At 35.7% G+C, this 19,409-nt stretch overlaps 1 long non-coding RNA gene across 1 annotated transcript in view; it reads right to left on the reverse strand.

Annotated features, from left to right (window-relative positions):
• Window positions 1–1,680: 1,680 nt before the first annotated feature.
• Window positions 1,681–19,409, reverse strand: part of LOC118687426 (uncharacterized) — a 61,666-nt gene continuing 43,937 nt past the window's right edge. Inside the window, exons 3-4 of the long non-coding RNA XR_008508454.1 lie at window positions 11,240–11,305; window positions 1,681–1,738 (exon numbers count right to left, since the gene is read on the reverse strand). This is a non-coding gene — a long non-coding RNA (uncharacterized LOC118687426). The remainder of the gene's footprint in view (window positions 1,739–11,239; window positions 11,306–19,409) is intronic.

Raw genomic sequence — 19,409 nt, forward strand, 5'->3', positions numbered from 1 at the left:
TATACAGTCTTTTTAAAGGACATACTGAAAGGGTGTGCAGTGGGATACATTTCTTCCACTCTTGACCTCTCCACACTAAACTCCAGTCTAGTCACAGAGGCAGGGGAGGTAATACCTCTAAGACAGACGTGTATAGTTGTCACAGCAATAGGAATTTCAACCAACCTGAAATTACTAAGCAACACAGTATGTGTGGGTGGCAAGGAGTGATCTGAGGAATATTAGGGAAAAGGATCAGATGAGGGCTTGCAACCAGAATTCAAAGCAGTTTCTTCTCTTCCTACTGAGATACCCTGGGAATTCAATAAATCTCTTCTATAAATACTTAACATGCTTCAAGTCCACAGTGGAAATCCATCAGCTTAAAAATTCGTGCTATCAGAGAGCATGTAAAGGAACTAGATAAATAGTCACTTTCTCTGAAGATGGTTAAGGTATCCTGTTATTTCTTCTGAAATCTAGCATAGCTGATGTTTATTTTTATACAACCATTAAATGCAGACAAATAAAATCCTTACAATGAGATCCTTCATCATGTTTATCAGGAATTCTACTTGCAGACTGGGGAAAAATCTTTTTTGAAACCATTGGCTGCTTGAAGTTTTTCAAATCAGAACACAAACAAAAGAGAGAAATAAAACTCTCCTTTCACAGTACAATTCTCAATCTACCAGAAACAAACCCAGAAACAAACTCTCAATTTATGGAGCTAAATCTACTATGGTAAAACCAGAACAAAGAAACATTTACTGGTCACCACATTAATTATAAATTATAACCACTATCTGTTAAAATATCTTTTTAAAAAATCCAGTACCACACTGTACATCTGCTAAAATCACCATTGTTTTTAAAATCTAGTTGTCAAAACAGGTTTGCACATGGTTTGATGCCTCCTTAAACATCACCTCTTTGAAAGTTAAAAGTCCATTGGAGAGAAAATCTTTTTGCACTGAGATAGCAGGTAGAGACTTAGATATCTCAAAGATATAATTGCCAAAATTGAATTTTCTCCAGAGCATTAAAGGTTATTCTGAGGAAGAAAATGAAGAATATTCTTTTCTGAGAAACACAGTTGGATTAGGACTGAAAACTAAACTTAATTTTTCAGCTCACTTAAACTTTAGAAGTGCCAAAGAACAGTTCCATAAAATAGAATGTTTTGCAAGCCTTACATATGCTGTGTGTTACTGTAAATCAAGAACACCTATTTTTTAAGATTGTAAATGGTCCCATACTGAGTAGTGAAATACTGAATGATGCTGGTAGAAAAATAATTAATAAGCTTTAAGGAAAACACAGGGATTTCATATGCAAGGTTTTGATTTTTTTTCTGCTTCAAATTTTCCTCAAAATCCCAAATTTTAAAATTCCTATTGGGAAATAAAATCCCAATTCAGGATAATTAAAATATTTTATTATGATAAAATTGGGGTTTCTCATTAATACAAAAACAGTGTAATGCTAAATTTTAAATACTATTTTCTCTGATACACAGAAAATTGATTAAATTTGTAAATAAACAGTTAAAGTAAAAGAGCAAAAGAGAAAAATATTGGCTTTTTTGCAAGAAAACTTAAGGGAAAGAGGTTTGTTCCTCTGAACTTACTTGAAATGAGTTGAATTGCACTTTCTGATGGAAAATTTCCAGAGAAAATTTCTCATCCAGGATAAAAACAGGTGCTTCCTCTGAACTGTATTTCCATGTTTAGGTTGATTTTCTTGATTTTTTTTGTTCCTGAATATACAAAATAATAAAAGAAATAATCCATTCTTTAGGAATCTCCAGGAGGGTATTAAATTAAGCTAGCAGCACTGATACTTCTATTCATGTTGAAATAATTAACAATTCAAGGATATTAATGATGTATTGTATGGGTATTTTAGACTGGGTAGGATGAAAGAAAAAACCTTTTGGTGACTCTTGCTCCTACTAAAATTTAATTACCTTTACTTGCTGACCTCATGTTTTATGTAACAGTACACTCCAAAAATGACCTCATAAACAGTTACTTAGTATAAAGGTAAAGTCTTCTTCTTTTTTTTTTTTTTACAAACCAGCACAGCATAAATGGGGTTTTTTTTAGGGTTTTTTTAAACTATTTTTGCAAAGTATTCTTATAATAGCTAACATAATATATTCCAGCATTACCTATGGGATCAACTGAATTTAATTGAAGTCAGAATGCCTCACTTTGACAAGGTCACTTTTTAAAAGGTATCATTGCACAAGATTTTTGATTTTTCTTTTCTGAACCACCTAAAATCTCTAAAATCATTGATGAAGAATTATATCTTTGCCATCAAATATTAGTAAAGACAAAAGTGAAAATGTTACCATTAATTGACATAAAATTTATGGATTATGATGATCTGTACTAAATGTGGAGGCTGTACCTCACAAGTAAAAAAATAAAGGTAACTGCGGACAAAGAACATCAGTTTTCAGTAGATACTTAATTGTTTAATTCAGTAGAAACTTAACTGTTTAATTTTGCAAATTTAGAGAGGTAGGGTCAAATTCACCCCTGATTTCACTGTAATCATTGTTGAATGTAGACTGCTGTTTTACCTTCTTAAAAGAAGCAGAGGAAATTAATCAGATTAAAATCTCCAAACAATTTGAATATCAGAATAAAAGATATGACATAATGTGTTTTACCTTCATTTAATCACATTAAATAAGATAAACATAAGAGCTAATAAGTAGGTACTGAAACTAAAAGGTCTCAAGATGGAAATGGAAGCATTTTTAACAATAAAGCATTTAGCTGTTCAAACATACTGTCAAAGATGAGAACAATTCTCAACACCTCAAAAAATATTACCAAAATTCATCTGCAAAAGCACAGCATCTGTCGGAAGTACCCTACACTCTTAGATATTAGGAAAATAAAGTATTTTACATTGACATAAAAGAATCCTTATAAAAGCCTGTTTTGAAAGGAAATATGGAACAATCTCTCCATCTGATATATAAAAGGAAAATCAAAGATGTTTTGAATTTTTTGCACTTTTTTTTTCACAGTTCTCTCTTTTTATACTACTTCTTTTGTTCATTTTAGCAATAGAAAGAACAAGAATAAAGAGGAAAGGAAAAATAACTGGGAAATAAAGTAAATAAAATTAAAGACTGCAGGGAAATATTTTTAATACAATTGCTTTTCTGAAAATGTAGCATAAAATACAAAATTTTTTAAATTAGACTTTTAGCTGGATTTAAAAATGGAGTGATAATTCAGAATTCCAGAGAATGACAAAGAGAACCAAATTTCCTAGCTGTTTTACTAGAATAAATATGATGAAGAAATAATCCCCGGGGGAAGGTGTTTTCTGAAAGTCAAAGAAATTTTTTAATATTTTCCTTTCTGGTAAGATAATTTCACTTCATAAGTGGGTACCTAAATGCAGTTTCTGAAAACATGCAAGTACTGCCTATTATTTTGCTACATTTTATATACAAAAAAATAGACCAATGAGGCAGAAAGTACCATCAACAACTAAAAACCTCATTTTTTGGACATCTTTCGGTGGCACTTTTCATTTTTTCTGGAAGAAGAAGTCACATATATGTCAAAGAAGTCACATATATGTCCTCTTCAATATATTTAAATCAGAGGAAGTATGGTTAATTTTTTAACTGAAGGGAAAGAATTCTCCATGGAAACACTAGAAATTGAGACCTCAGATATTCAAACTTCCTTGGGCAAAATTTTTAAAATTGAATCTTATGTTTAGTGCATTTCTGTGTATTTCTAAGGCATGCACATATTTGTCAAGAGGTCAGGAATCTTCTCAGCCAAACAAATCAAAGAACATAGCTAGGCATTGACACACATTGCAAACCATTAAACAAATTCCAACACACAGTTTTGTATTCATGAAGCTAAGTTATATTTTCATAGATAAAACTACTATATCTGATATTTTCTGAACATTATTATGTGCTTTAGGGCTAGTATCCATTAGTGTGTATGCAAATGTATATTTTGCCCTGGACAAAACTTTGATACTTCTCTTGAGTAAAATTTGAGTGTCAGTGTTTCCCTTGTAACTATGGGATGGCTCTAATGACCAGAGCATTTGCTGTGAAATATTGTCTACAGATATCTTTTTTAGAATAAGTAAATGTGGGGGTTTATATTTTATACAACTGCCTAAAGGCATTTAAATATTTTTGAAGACAAAAACAACATAACAAACCTAAATATTCCCACAATGAGCTATACAAAAAAAGGAGTCCCAAACTTTCTAAAGTATCTTAATGAGGGTTAAAGGTCACTACTAAGTAAAACTGAGAAACAGAAAGGACCAGGATCCTGTTTCCATTTTAATGTCCCTCATGTTTATGTTTTGCTGTTGGCAGGGGAAAGGCTGAAACAATTCCACTTACAAGGAAGTTACAAACAGGCTGACTATTGCAGCTGGCTGGAAGAAAAAGTTTGTGCTCCATAGGTCTAAGGTGAATGCAAGTTCACACAGACCAGACACATGTTGAGCACTGGACTTATAGCTGACATTTTTCTGCAAATCCTTTCCTAAAACTTGCAACCTAAGCTGTGGCCTGAATTCCTTTAAATTATGTTCCACAGACCCAAACCAATAACACTCATTTTTAATTTTAACTTCTTCACCATGACTAAAACTAAAATTTCATAGAGAACATAGAGAATGTTCAATTATAAAATGTGTTGTGCCTGCAATTAGCATAACATTAAAGAGAGGAGGATCTTAAATTCAAAGGTCCCTGGAATAGAAAGCAATTGCTAATGATAGTCATCAAAGCAATATGGTGAACCTTGACCTGTCTTTAATCCCTTCTAAATTCCGAGTCCTAAAAACAGACTGCTACTTTCCTGAATTTCATTTTAGCGTCTTGAAACCACTGTTATGATTCTAACAAAATATTTTCTTCCTAAAAATGTATGTATTGCTCTGCTAAGCACATTCTGCTCCTACTATCTAGAATAGTATGTAGTGTTGCACACTGAATTGTGAAAGTCTGTCTTTAATCAACACGTTCACCTTAAAAGCTATGGAGTGTACCAAACTCTCTTATGTGGAATATAGGATTCCTTGGGAGACTAGTTCTCAGCAAAGAATAGTTCTTGACTGAGATATCAATAAATGAGCTTGAATTCAGTTTCTACAGTGACAGCTACCCTCAATGATCAAAATCCAGATATCTTGGTAAAAGATGCAATAATTACATTATTTGACAGGACAATTACACTTAAGATGAGATCAACATAAACTGACTTCTATTCAACAACAGTGGAAGAAATCTCAGCAATCACTTTACTATGATCAGAAGATATAAAATGGATTTCTAAGTGGAAGAGATAAAATAAACAATCTAACTGTAATTATTATAGTAGTGATTCTGGAAAGCCTGTACCATCAAATGCCCCTTAAATACTTTTTCTTTAGTTCTAGATAATGAACAATACCCACACTTCTTGTGAAGGTTGGTGTAAAACTGATATGCAAATAGGTTATCATCTGCAAAGTTTATCAAATAAAATACTTTTGAATTCAAGAAATAATATTTTACTGGAGAGAGATTTGTCCACCGACTATGCAAACTTATCAACAGCAATATTTTTGTCACCAATTATGTCTGCCCTCAGTTACATAAGAAAGGTATTACTCAAAGGATACCCATGCATTCCTGAATAAGACTAAGCAGTTTGTGGGAACTTGGAAACACTAATTTAGAAACAATATTTTTCTTTAATTTCTTTTTCCTGGTAAGTGCAACTAATAAGACTTGCACTGCACTTGGTGTTTGAAGTCATCTGAGAGACAGATAGGCCCAAACAACTACCTTGTCTGAGAGAAAAATAAATTAATTCATATATCACAGAGAATATATATCCATCAGTGAACTGGTGGATAAATAATCCAACAGAACTTTCATTCCTGTGCACAACATGTCTCAACAACTGATAAACTCAGGCACCACCTATTTCTATTGAAAGGTGCTTCTGCTCTTGATAGCTTGTTTCTGTCTTGCCTAGACTGAATTTCAGTTGGTGTGTTGTCACTATTCTACTGATACTTCTCATGAACAAAATGGTCTTGAACATTCTTCTAGGTAAAGTAACAATTCAGTCTAGCAGACTGTCAGAGCCAAAACCTTCCTGGGAGTGCAGTTAGTGCCCTCCAGGTCAGCTTTCTGAAAGAAAATCTGTCTCAGAAGTCCCAGTTGGCCTTGAAGATCTTTGAGAGCCAGCTGGAAGAAGCTGCAGCAGGAGTTCCTACCCCATTGGGCTGGAGATGGATCCAAGCATACGTCGTCGAACGTGGTCCATGACAGGACTGCGCTGTAGCCACCAATCTGCACCCTGTGCATGTGGATTCTGATCCTGACCTCAGGCATGCCTCAGCACAGTGAACTTGTCATACTTGGTCCATGAGTGCTTCCCTCACTCTGTTGCTCTTGGACAGACCCTTGTCATTGAGGCTGCTGCCTCTGCTGGCCTTGCTGTCATCCTGGGCTCCTGGCCACCCTCCCCTAGGGAGCAACACCTGCCCTTGGTGCTTCCTAACAGATGTCCTAAATCAGAAATACAGACCTTTATTTAAATCAAGGAATAATGGCTTATTAAAAAAAAAAAGGAAAAGGGAAAAAAAAGCGATTTCAGGCCATGAATATATTTATTGTGTATGATATTTTTAAGATAAAAATGAGTTGTAACTCCTTCCCAGTCATCTTTTCAAGATGCAATAAGGATAAACATCTACAATGCTTAAATTTGGTGAAAATTTAACATATAAAATAATTTATTAACAAAATAGCAGCTCAGAATGTCTTATTAGCAAAATTTTAATTTTCTTTTATAAATGCAGTGATAAAATTAAAGCTCATGGAAATATCTCTGGGTACCCTTAGAACTTCTAATGCCAGAATGAGTAACTCAGTGATGGTCTATAAGAAAGGGCAGTGAAACACTGCTTAGGAGATGAATCATTTCTGTAGTGTTCTCGTGAGGCTTCCTCCACTCTCCAGATATTTGCACACAATAAATACACATGCTTCACCGCAAGTCTTTAAGAAATTTCAGGCAACCCAGGTTTAACACATAGTTACGTTACCTTCCATGAACTAATGGAAGAAATTAGAGAAATATAATTAAACTTCAAAGGGCAGATTTTGCACTGGAAACTTATTGACAAAGAAGCAAAATTACTTAAAACCTTATGCAAATGAGAATTGTGAATCATAATTATACTATTGAGTTATATCTGACAATGCATCCCTATTAGCTTTTAGGAGGACATGCTCAAAATTAGTTTTGCAGTTTGTTCAAACACTGAGGCCAAGCTCAGCAGCATGATGCTGGTATATCTATGCTGTGTTTAGTATACCATCAAATACCATCCAGACAGGCTGCCTACAGTATGCTAGTGACAGCTCTTTTGGAAGACAGAGAATAATCTAGACATATTCAGTGACACAGTTATTTAGTTAGTGTAAAACTGTCACAGCCATTGATTTCAACAAATCTTTGACAATAAACCCAATCCAGGAACTTTCCACTGTTGTTTTGGTATCCTGTTTTGTGATGCTCAGATGTTCACCACAAAATCCTGTGAACACCCTGGAGATAATTTCTCTTTTCTTCATAAAATATGTCATTCTTCTGTAGTTTTCACAGCTCTCAATAAAAGAGAGAAAAATTATCCTTTGAACCAGGTTCTAAACTCCTGAAGAAATAAATAATAATGGAAAGGACCATAGACACCACAGGGAAAAAAACACTTCTAGCATTCCTAAAAGTCCTTTTACCATGTACTCCTACTTACTTTGTAATGATTGCATGTTTTCCCTTCGGGCCCACTAAAGTATTTAATTGCAATTACACTCATTTACATAGCAGATGAGGCTAATTGCTGGTATTAGTTACCAAATGTATGCTTGTATTGTGAGGGTAAAAAAATGCCCTACAGAAAAGAAAAACGACTATGCCTCTAATTAAGGAGCTATGAGTCAAAGTGAGCTTGTTCAGAGATGTAAATATAGAATCAAGGGCTTTCAGAGTTCTGCAGTACATTTTATTATACCACTAGTTCCCATATTTCAGAGATAACACTGGCAGACCTCATAGTATATACAATGAACTATTCTCATTTTCTCAGAAGCAGGGATGATAAGTTCCACATAAAGGCTCAGAGAGAGAGATCAAGATTTCTAAATTTTTGATTAGAAATAAATGTGAATCTCATGTCAGAAGGGTTCTTTGTCTATAATAGATACACTGAAGTTATTATTTGAAGCAGTTCCATCACCTATTCTTTTGGGCAAATTCCCAGGAAAAGTCTTTTTTTCATATTATTCAGACCTCAAACTGTTTCATGTTAATGGACTTCATTTTGCATGCAATTGTACACAAGGACTTTTAAGATACTACACTACTAAAGTGAATGCAAGAAGCATCAGGTCAAGAGGAAACCCAGATGGATAACAATTTCAGCCTTTGGCCCTCGATATCATTCCTAATATAAAGAATTTTTAAAAGATTTGCATCTATCTATCTATCTATCTATATACAGAGAGAGAGGGTTAGTCCCGGATGGTGAAATGAAGATTTGTTAATTTTAGTTAGCTTCAGGAGGTCACAGTGAGAACAGAAGTGTGCCCATCAGTATCCTTTGGACAGGGTTGAAAAACTCCCTATACACATTTAAAAATTAACACTTTATCAAACTGTGCCTTAAATTTTTTCTTTTTCCTGGAATTGTACCAAAACTTGACAGCAGTTAAGCTGTGGGTGTGCAGAAGCACTACATATGATATTTACTATTATATTCCTTTAGGTAGTTTCCCATTAGTCTGCTATGCTTTGCCAGTGTTTAAAATTGAAATTATTTTGGTTTTGGAATTTGCCACTTTGTCTTCCAATTTCAAGTTTCAGTCCTCCACCAAAGAAAAAAAAAAAGCCAGTCCCATGCAAAAGAAATTAATTTCAACCTTAAAAAAGTGAATTTGATTTTCTGTTGCCTTTCATGTAATATAGTGTAAGTACTGTGTAGTATACTGCCATTCTCATAAAGACTTTAAATGATAAAGGGCTGGTAAAAATGAGCAGCTATTGCTTTTGCTGTATTAGTTTTGTAATTCCTAAATGCTGCTATATGCTAGTTTTAGATTTATCGGTGTTTGGTTACCTACACAGGTCATTTCATAAAATGAGACTGGCTATGAGCCACATTATCAGCTGCTCTTTATTTTCTTTCCAAAAAGAAGAAGAAAAAAGTTTTAAAACCCCTGAAATACATTCCATGCATGTCAAGGTCTATGCCTTCTGAGTGCCTATTCTCATTAAAATATACCTTTGTAGGACTAATCCCAAATGGTTTGATGACAGAGGTCATGCAAGTGTCATTTTTCAAACCTGTGTGAAAATCCATTTTGAGCCATCTTTCCCTCTTATATTTCACCTCATTTCTGGAGCACTTATGCAGCATACTTACTTAGCTAAAGCACAAAATGTAAACAGGACATCCTCTCAGATAGGAGATCCCAACATGTTGAAAAGTATATGCCTTAGTTCTTAATCAGTTCTGGAAAGTATCCCAAGACTTCCACAAAAAGATACTGTTTCTGTTAATGTGGAACATAAACTTAGCCCTTAACATAAAACAAAACCAAACAACATCTGTCCTTACAGTTTGATTGTTTGTTCCATCCTAGTATAATTATTCTTGCATGACAGCAGCCCCTGCAGGCTATAGCCTTGCTTACTCTACTTTGCCCTGAAAGCACGCCCAGCATTTAGAGATGAAAACACTGTCAGAACTAGTGAACATTGTTTTAGAAATGCTTAGTGCTACAACACAGTCACATTTTTATAATTATCTGAGATTTTTTACATAGAATTTTGTCAATCCAAGTTGACCAAGAAAGATTTGTGCTTCCAAAAACCACAGGTCTCTGAAGAAATCTCTGAAGATTCCGATGGGAAAAATGGTCATAGTGAGAGATCTGTTTTTCACCCTCCCTGTTCATTCACAGGAATAAGGATTTCCTCTTATGTTTAATAATTTTTTTAACACTTCTTTGCAGTTTTTTAACTAGTGGCTATAAAATCTGACATGGGCATAAGAAAACAGGGAGACATGCTCTAGTCACTACCCGTGCGGGTAGTGCAAAGACAGTAGAAAGCCAAAATGGGAAGCAAATGCGCTTCCAAAACAAAAAATGACTCAAGGAAGGAGAGTACACATCAGAAGAGTGCTATTTCTTCAATTATACTAACTTTTACACTATTTTCAGTAGACTTGGCACTAAAGCAATATGCAGTTTCATCCCATCCCAGGAACTAGTATATCCCTGGCTGAACACATAACTTTCTCTGGATCTGGATCTGCAGAACTCCCCTAGGGCAGTACTACTTTGTCATAGCCACAAGGCTGCCTCTTTCTCTTGAGGGATATATGGTCTGCCTGGAAGACTGTCAGATCTAGTCAGGTGTGAAAACTTGGTCCTACAGGGATCACAATAATGTAACCTAATCAGAAATCACTAACACTAGAAACAGATTGTATCTTGTCTGCACTCTCTCAGTGGCGTGATTCAAATCCTAGCTCTGATCACACAAGACTTGGTTAAAGTTCACAGCTAAAGAGCTGACTGAATTATCTTTGTTACCTGTGTGTCTGATCATAAAGTTGCAAAGGTTTTCTGCTCTAAACATCATTATGGTAGTAGTTGTATCCCTTCCCTACCTTTTTCTATGCCGTTTACACAGCATGAAAAAATGACACCCTTTGTTTTTGTGCTAAATGTGAAAGTTCATGGCTCCTCCATTGATAGGTTTGTCTTTTTTGAGAACTATGGACTTGGTGAAATGGCTGTCTGAGTCAAAGTACTTCTCCCATTTCATACAGTATTTTTGCTCTGAACCCTCCACACTTTCTGCGATCACAGAGGCTGTGATTTCCTTTTTCATTTTAGAGATCAGTTGCACAAACATTTCAAGTATAAAATTTTACAAAGTAAAATAGAGAATTTTCAAAATGAAAATGAATAGTTGCTTTAAGATCAGCAATCTGATCCTAAATGCTGATCCTAAAGTTTGTTTATTTTTCAGCAAGAAAAAAAAAATCACTGAAACTTGAGTCAGCTTCACACACAGTCTGTGTGCCTAAGAAATTGCTTTAGAACAGGATGGAGCTTTTGTTAAGGGACCAGATTTTCAGCTTTCCTTATAAAAGTATACAAAGGAAGACTTACCTCTAAAGATCATGGCTCCTAGGCAGATTCCTCACAGTCACAACTTTCCTTTGTGGGAGACTCACTCTGAAGAGAACAGAAGCCACAGGTCACAGTTAACATAGACAATAGCCCCAGAAGTCTCTGCCAAAATTATAAATTAATCACCTAGTCACTTCTTTTTCCAGCAGTGACCCAAAAGTTAGGAATAAAAGTTAATAACATTCTGTGCCTTCTAAAAGCAGTGTTGATTCTGTCTCTACGTTTGCCCTTGTAATGGAAGGAATGCTGTTACAAGTGAATAGTCCTCAGTTTTTCTCTCCTCTATTTATCTATGTTTAAAAGCAGATCATGGGATTTAGAGGGCAGATGACCCACAAGCTGTAGATTGTAGCTCATTCACGTCTGTATGAGCTCTGGCTTAACTCATTCAATATTGCCATAGTGGGTCTGTGATGTGGAATGAACAGAAAAACAAAGAGCTGGAAGAAGGTAAAGATTTGGCACTGTCACCTTGAAATTTGTTGGTAGCCTAAGTGTCATTGTGCTTTTTAATGATAATTTCTTTGTCAGTCTTTAAAATTTCTGGCCTTTCAATTGCAATATTGCACTAACTAGCCCTATTGAAACACTCTTTGATGTATGCTATTGGTAGGGCTACGACACCCCAAACAAGCTGCTGTTTCAAAAGTGCTATTTTTGAAAAAATAAGAAGAACAAAATAAAAGAGCAATTTGATTGATTGTTTGTTTAATCAAAGACCCTAATTATTTTAAATTTCATGGTTTTAAGTTCTTTACATATCTGTCAAGTCTTCATCAAGGGAATTATCCCTGTCACATCTCCACTGTATTTTTGCCATCATTTGTATTCATTGGTTCATCAAGAATTGGGCACACAGTAAACAGGACATGTAATATCTGAACATCCACTAATTAGCAGGGGAACCATACTCTTCTTGGGATTGTGCCAAACATCTGAGAGCTGGAAGTGAAAGGAGCTTTCCCTGAGAAGGCCTTCAGCAGCAGAAATCCCTTACAACCCATAACCCTGAGAGACTAGAAAGTGCTAGCACAGGCCCCAAAGAGCATCAAGTGCAAAGGGATGTAGGCAGGGCAGCCAGGGGACACACTGATTCAGATGTCCCTCCTGAAACTTCCACTCTTAGGACTTCCATGGAAGTGCCCATGGTGAGTGATTAAATAGGCTTTTCTGTTGTACATCCCCTCTGCAGGACAGCTGCGGAAACATCCCCTCCCCTCTGTAAAATGAATCATCCCTTGACAGAATGGGTGTAGCTGTTTGTGCATCTCTTATCATACTGAGGATGTGCTAATATCTTGACCTGCAAACCATGGGACCACCCAAACCTCTAGCAGCTAAGCTGAAATGATTCAGTTATAATTTATCTTGGGAGGTTTCCTCTGCAGTATATTCACCCTTGAAGGAGATGAAGAAGACACACAAATTTGCCCATTTAATCTAGAAATGAAAGAAAAGGATTAAGTATATTGTAAAAAGCTCTCAAAAAGTGAGATTGATAGCACAAGTCATGGTCTCCCAGATGCCATACTCAGAGGAAGATGGAGATGAACAAAAAAAATTACACATAGTCACTTGACACGAAAGAAAGATTAAATACTCAAAAATGGGAAATCGAGAAAAGACCACATGTAGAGCCTGGGAAGAAAAATCAGTCCTGGCAAGAAGGGTTTGCTTGTCTAGACTGTTTCCCTATAGTACAATTTTCCAGACAAGGAAAGTTTGGAGAGCCTAAATCCTCTTCCTTGTCAGCCAAAAATTTTCTCTTTGGAGATCAGCATACAAATTGGATGAAAGCCTTATGTTTTGGCTGAAGGTATTGACATAACTTTGTGAAGATAAAGTTGTTGGAGAATGTACTGTGAAAAATATCGAAAAAACCCAAAAAGATTTACTTTCCTTTAAATGTTCATGGTGGTTGCTGTTCACAACTAAAAGTATTTGTAAAAGCCAGAAAAAAATTACAAAATGTTTTACAAGTTCTGAAAAGTTCTCATCATATGCAGTGTTCCTATTTTAATAAATTGGAGCTGCTTGCCAGAAGAAATCTGAACCTAGATATTGGACATTACAGTAAAGTATGTGTTCAAAAGGTAAAAAAAATGTTTGCATAACAACTAACAACAGGTATTTCTCTTAGATTCAGCACATCACACAGTCAGTTAAAAGTGAATGTGATAAACTGGAATAACCAATATCTTCTAATAATTCACAGCAATACTAATTACATTGCCTGTCAGTACTGGGGGTTTTACACCAATACCTGAAAGATATGTTTGATGTACATCATGCTATATTTGAAGAAAACCAGAAGGTCTCTTTCCCCTTAATGAAGAAAAAAGCTAGAACTCAGAAGACTAAAGAGGTACTCCATATTCCCACTGCCAAAGAATATTTGAGAACTGTTAACATGAATTACATGATTCCTAAGGGAAATCAAGAGTCATGAGGGTTTGATATGTAGCAAGGAACATGACTTATTATTTTCCTGCCTATGACAAGACCAATTTTATAAATACACTGGTCTAATATAGCATAGGAGTAGAGTTTACAGGACTTCTGACTAGTCAGAGAGAGACAGTTAAAGTCAATAGAAGCTACAGGGGTTCAGCTTCCTGAAAATCAGTCACTGGTAATGTAAACCTCTATCGAGCATAGATCGATAACAGGTTTTTTGAGCATACGACATAAATGTCTTTTAGAAGATGACAAATTTAAACATACTCAGCACAAGTAGAAACCTTTTTCTCCCCTTTAAATGTAAGCACAAACACATTTTAAACCTAAATGCTTGTAGAAAACCAGTTTTTTCCAGGTATCCAGCAAAAGCTGCATATTTTCAATAAAAAGCAGGGAACGAGTTAAAAAGTAGAAGACAGTTTTTGGACAAGGATGTACTGAAAACTTATTATCTTGCTAAAACAAAGGGAAATCTCCTATGTCAATAGCTCCCAAGAGATGTCCAGTATCAATAGGTTAGAGCACCCTCATAGTCTCTCTAGGAATACTCAACTGTAACCATTTTCCTTTTGGCTGCACCCATCCACCCCTACTCTTTAAAGTACTCACTGAGTACCTGAAAATTTTGAAAGCCCTCCTCCTGCAATACACTGGGCTGTGCCCAATCCACATTTAGTGTTCATCCAGATTTGTACCTTGCACCTGCCTGGTGGTGTCCTTGGCTTTCCCTCAATCTTCTGAGAGCTGCCTGTGCACAGCAGGAGGAAGCACAAACCCAAAGCATATGATGAAGAGCTTCAACAGATGGGCTTTGGCAGATCTTTCTGCACTACTGTAAGATTTTACCCACAGATGACTGCTCTGTTTTTTGCTTTAACTTACAGCCCTATGGAAGATTTAGCAAAAAGCAGCATGTATCCACAGCTGAGCCTGTGTCATCTTAACTATTTTCTCTGATGGCTATGCTAAGGCATGGGCATATATCTCCTTTATCAACATCTTCATTCCTAAATCTTCTTCAGGAATAGAAGACATGCAGACAGGTGTGATAATATACAAATTGTCATAATAAGAATGGTCAGGGCTTGTCTGACTAAGGCCCAAGATTAAGCTCAGCTTCTTTATAATACCCGATATATTTGCTACCTGGGGATTACAGGTATATGCTGCAGTGGCAAGGGGACAGATATCTGTGATTTAATAGCTGTTTTGCAAATATTCTGTGCAGTTCATTGACTCAAAAAAGTAAATGTGGTTACCAAGAGGGAGAGGAACAGTAATGGAGAGAGACACGCACACATAAATAGGGAGAGAGGGAGGAAAAAGAGGAGGAGAGGGTATGGGAAGAAAAAGAAAGGGACATGTTCCATGAGTACATATATAACAATGTGATATTATGTAATGGCTTCAATAACTTCCCTACTCAGGAGATTAGGAATGTCATGATTGTTTTCCTAACCTGAAAGTATTTTTCTGGGAAAAGGTGAAAAAAGCATTCTTTTTAAAGTTGTTGTGGGACTCTTAGGTGGCATTGTCTTCAGCTATATGTATATCCATGTATCTATGTAAACTGTAATTTACAAAACCATTCTGCTCCCCAGCCTATTGGCGGACGGAAGGAAGGAAAGAGATCAGTGGAGAGGAATGTTTAAATAGCTTCTTGTTTTTTACTCACAGGACAGATGGCGTGCAAACGAATGAAAAATAAAACCCCAACTGACATTGTATAGCAGCTGTGCACAGTGTCAGCTATAGGAAGAAATGTGGTCCACTGGATACACTGTTTTACTAGAAATGAGGGAGCTTGGGTTCTCAGCCTAGTTTGCAACATTCAAAATGACTATACTTCTGTAAAAGAAGTCTGTTTCCCAGTTTCTTCATTATCAGAATAGAAATATTTAGATGTTTTATGAAGAAAAGGACAGAGTAAATGAGGAGAACTTAGTTTTTGTGGGAAAGCAAATTGAAAGCACAAAACATTTTACTTAACTAATGAGTGGTCGCATTATGAAGAAAACTGGGCTTTTTCACTGCTGTACCTTTTTTTTTTTCAGTAATCAGTATTAACATGTTGTGATGTTAACACTTGATAAGCTCAAGATTTTGCTCACAGCTCTAACAATATGAGGTTCAGAAAGTTCAAGGTACTACTCTGGAAAAAAAGGAGCCATGAATTACTCATTTCCTGGGGAGTTTTACAATTTTTTCCAGAAGGCCAAGTTTTTCCTCTTCTGGTCTGCAAATTTGTTCTGTAATGTGGTTGACTCTCTTCTCTTTCTAGTTGCCGTGCTGGTATTGTTCTCTTCAGACTATGTCATTACATGTCAATCTTTTCTGCTTTAAAGATGTTTTGGTTTGCTTGTTTGTATGCTTTTCCTTCTTAGTCATTGTCCTTAGGCCCCAGGAAGAGTTCACATAATCACTGTGATCACAGCTTAGTCTGAGAAGACACAGTTACCTCCCTACTTGAGTCAGAACACAAAATTGATGTGAATTATGTTGGTTTCCAAAGATTCAGGGCTCGCTGCAGGGATTACCTTGATTTTGATTGGGAAGATTCTTTTTCATACCTGCTATACTCTTTCCTATCAAGCCAGTATGAAAAAGCCACATTAAATTTTCAGAGTAGCAGTCAAGATAACATTGTGCCTCTCTCTGAAGCTTTGAAGGCTATCAGCATCAAAAGGAAGCATGTGCAAGTTTAAAGCTGCAATGATTGTGTTCAGTTACTGCCTCTTTGATATACCAGATCTTCTGTTTATCCACTTGATTTGTGAGGGTGGGGAGGAAATATGGCTGTGATATGACTTAAGATGGTAAGTAAAAGAGGAAGAGAGTTCTCCTTCCATTCTCAGGTTCTCTCTTTTCTCTGAAGGACTTCAGGATTAATTCTCTCCATGGGGATTTACACCTGAATGAAAGAACACCTGTGCTATTGCATTCTCATAGATAGTAATATATATCTAATTTACATAGAGTTTTCTGTTTATTAATCTAAGGACACAGTTAATTTATCCTGAATATAGCAGTTAAGTGTGATGAGGTTCAGGGAATTTCTATGCTGTGAAAGATTTGTGCCATAAATTAAATTCTTATTAACTGGCTTGCCTAGTGTGCTCGTGGCATAAAGGGCCATGATATCATACAATGGCATTGATAATAAAAAAGGACACAGATATCTTCTTAATATTATCCAGTGAAATAACTCCATCATACATCATGTTATCAATATTTAAGATTCTCTAGGAATATAAATTATATTTGCCCTATATGTAAAAGTAAACTGCATGTGACATTAGACTAATTACTATAAAATAACTGAAGAAAACTTGTTTATTATTGCAGTAGTGGTGGAAGTGATGAAGTGGTGCAAATGCAATGTTTATCATACTGTACACATTAAAAGTTATGACTGCACAGGAACATTTCTCAGTTAAATGGTACATGTCAAAGAAAACTCTGCACCAAACAACAAAGAAAGGAATAAATTTTGTTCCATCATCTTTTTCTCTTTTTTTCCAATTTTTGAAGTGGATCCCCAGTGTAGCCCAGAGGATACTTTATTTATGTCCCTGCAGTTCAGGGCCTACAAACCAATTCATCATGTTTTTGCTGTGCCTCATCTGCTATAGATGAATGATCCCTCCTATAATTTTCTGAAGTCTGTTTGCCATTATGTAGATTAATGCAATAAATACAGGTATGTGTGCACATGTGTGTGTGAAAAAAATGCATTTATGGAATTTACTGTGCTGTGTCCCACAGCCAATCCATACAGAATTTCAAATCTAGCACTCAGTAAGCACAAATGTCTCTCCAGTAGCACACAGAAATTGTTCTATTAAGTTATATAATTTTTTTACTTAAATACTATAAAATAGATATTAGCTTGCACAGTCTTTTGCATGCAGCAATTCAAATCAGATGTATAACTTCATGTTCCATATATATTCCCACCATTCATATATGGTGTGTTTAGAAAGCCTAGAATAAAGTAATAGACCTGGACTATTTTGGGGCTCTGCTGATTTGTTCTACAAACCTATTCTGTAAAATTTTGAGTTTGTATCTACAGCTGAATGTGGTTTTTTAGTAAGTATGTGAAAAAGGATAAGGTTTCAGAAAAGGGTAAACAAAAGGACTGTGAACCAAATTCTGCAAAAAAAAAAATTCACAAATAAATTAATAGTGAGGGATAGCTTAATCACTAAACTTAACAGGTTTAGGTCAAAAAATTGTCTTGCCCAAATAACCTCTCTGGCCTGAGTAGAATGAGTCGAGTTTGTATTTAACATGAGATTGAATATTTCCAGGGTCAGGTTTTATTTATTGGCTGGTGAACTCTATGATCACATAAGCATTTCTGCCCTGTACATAATCTGATGGAGCAGATGTTTGCCAGTCTTCAATGTCTTACCAGTTTTAGTTTAAAAAATCCAAAAGCAACAAACAAATGAGTACCAAAGAAGCTGCTCCTTAAAAATGCTAGCTTTTGAAATCTTTCAAGTCCTGCTTGAAATAGAGTCATTAAGGTTTGTTTCTGTAGATATTTCCAATTCTTCAGGTATGTTCCATACACAGTTTAAGTCATTTGATGAATAAAAAGATGGAAAATACTAATGAACTTATGGAAAAGAATGGCACAGCATGTTAACTAAATTCATTTAAGGAAATTAAGTAAGAACCCCTCAACAAATTCAGTTGCTTATATCTGGTCTAGAAATTCAGTTCTTTGCTCTCAGTTTTAGTAAGCAGCCTTCCTCACTGATGAAGCTATAAGATGATAATGTCATTCAATAACTCTCACACCCTTTCCTGCCATTTGTCCAGTGCAGGAAACGGAGGGTTTTCTTGTCGTGTGGACAGGGAGGAAATATCCAGCAACGAAATACTGACCCTTGCATGCAAACAGGTCCATATCCTCTTCCCGCCTGACAACTTCCTTCCTGCCTGCTAGGAACAAATCTACTTTTCATTTTTCCAGAGTTCTTTACACAGGCCACTCAGAATGCTCTTGGGTAGGGACAAATATTTTATTAATGTAAACTTCATCTAGCAGCTGGATACTTAGGGCAGCCAGGCCCAAATTCAGAGCAGATAATTCTGTGCTTCTTTTAACTATAGTGTTGCTGCAGCTGAGTCACTAAATGCCTTGTGCCAAGAACTCATACAAAGTATTTACTGGTATGTCTGACCTTAGCTTAATGAAGATATATTTGCAATTCTGACATTTTGTGAAGGCTAAACTTAGGTAAGATAAATCCTACTTTGTCTTTCCACAGCAACTAAAAAATAGAAGCCTTTTTCTAGTGGTGAAGAATAGAGGTTTTATCTCCTGTCATGAAGTTACTGATCAGATAACAAAACAACCAACCAGCCAACACTCAGCTGACAGTTGATGGCAGAGAACCAGTTTCATAGGGCTTTATTTTTTCCTGGGTTTACCAAAGTTATTGATTCTTTGAGTCAAAACTTGATATCAAAATACAAAAGGAAAGCCCAGGCCATTTTCTGTCTTATTCAAACTCTTCAATTATCTGAGAATCCTCTACACAGGTTTGTCAATCTGTGCTGTTGGAAAACCTCAGAAGTCAGTAATTAAGTTCTTAAGAAATTCTGCCTCAGTCCTATAACTACTTTTCACTCTGAATATAATTAGTTTACACTTAGCCTGTATTAATTTTTTAGC

The sequence above is a fragment of the Molothrus ater genome, chromosome 6 (genome assembly GCF_012460135.2).
Source record: "Molothrus ater isolate BHLD 08-10-18 breed brown headed cowbird chromosome 6, BPBGC_Mater_1.1, whole genome shotgun sequence".
NCBI classification, from domain to species: Eukaryota; Metazoa; Chordata; class Aves; order Passeriformes; family Icteridae; genus Molothrus; species Molothrus ater.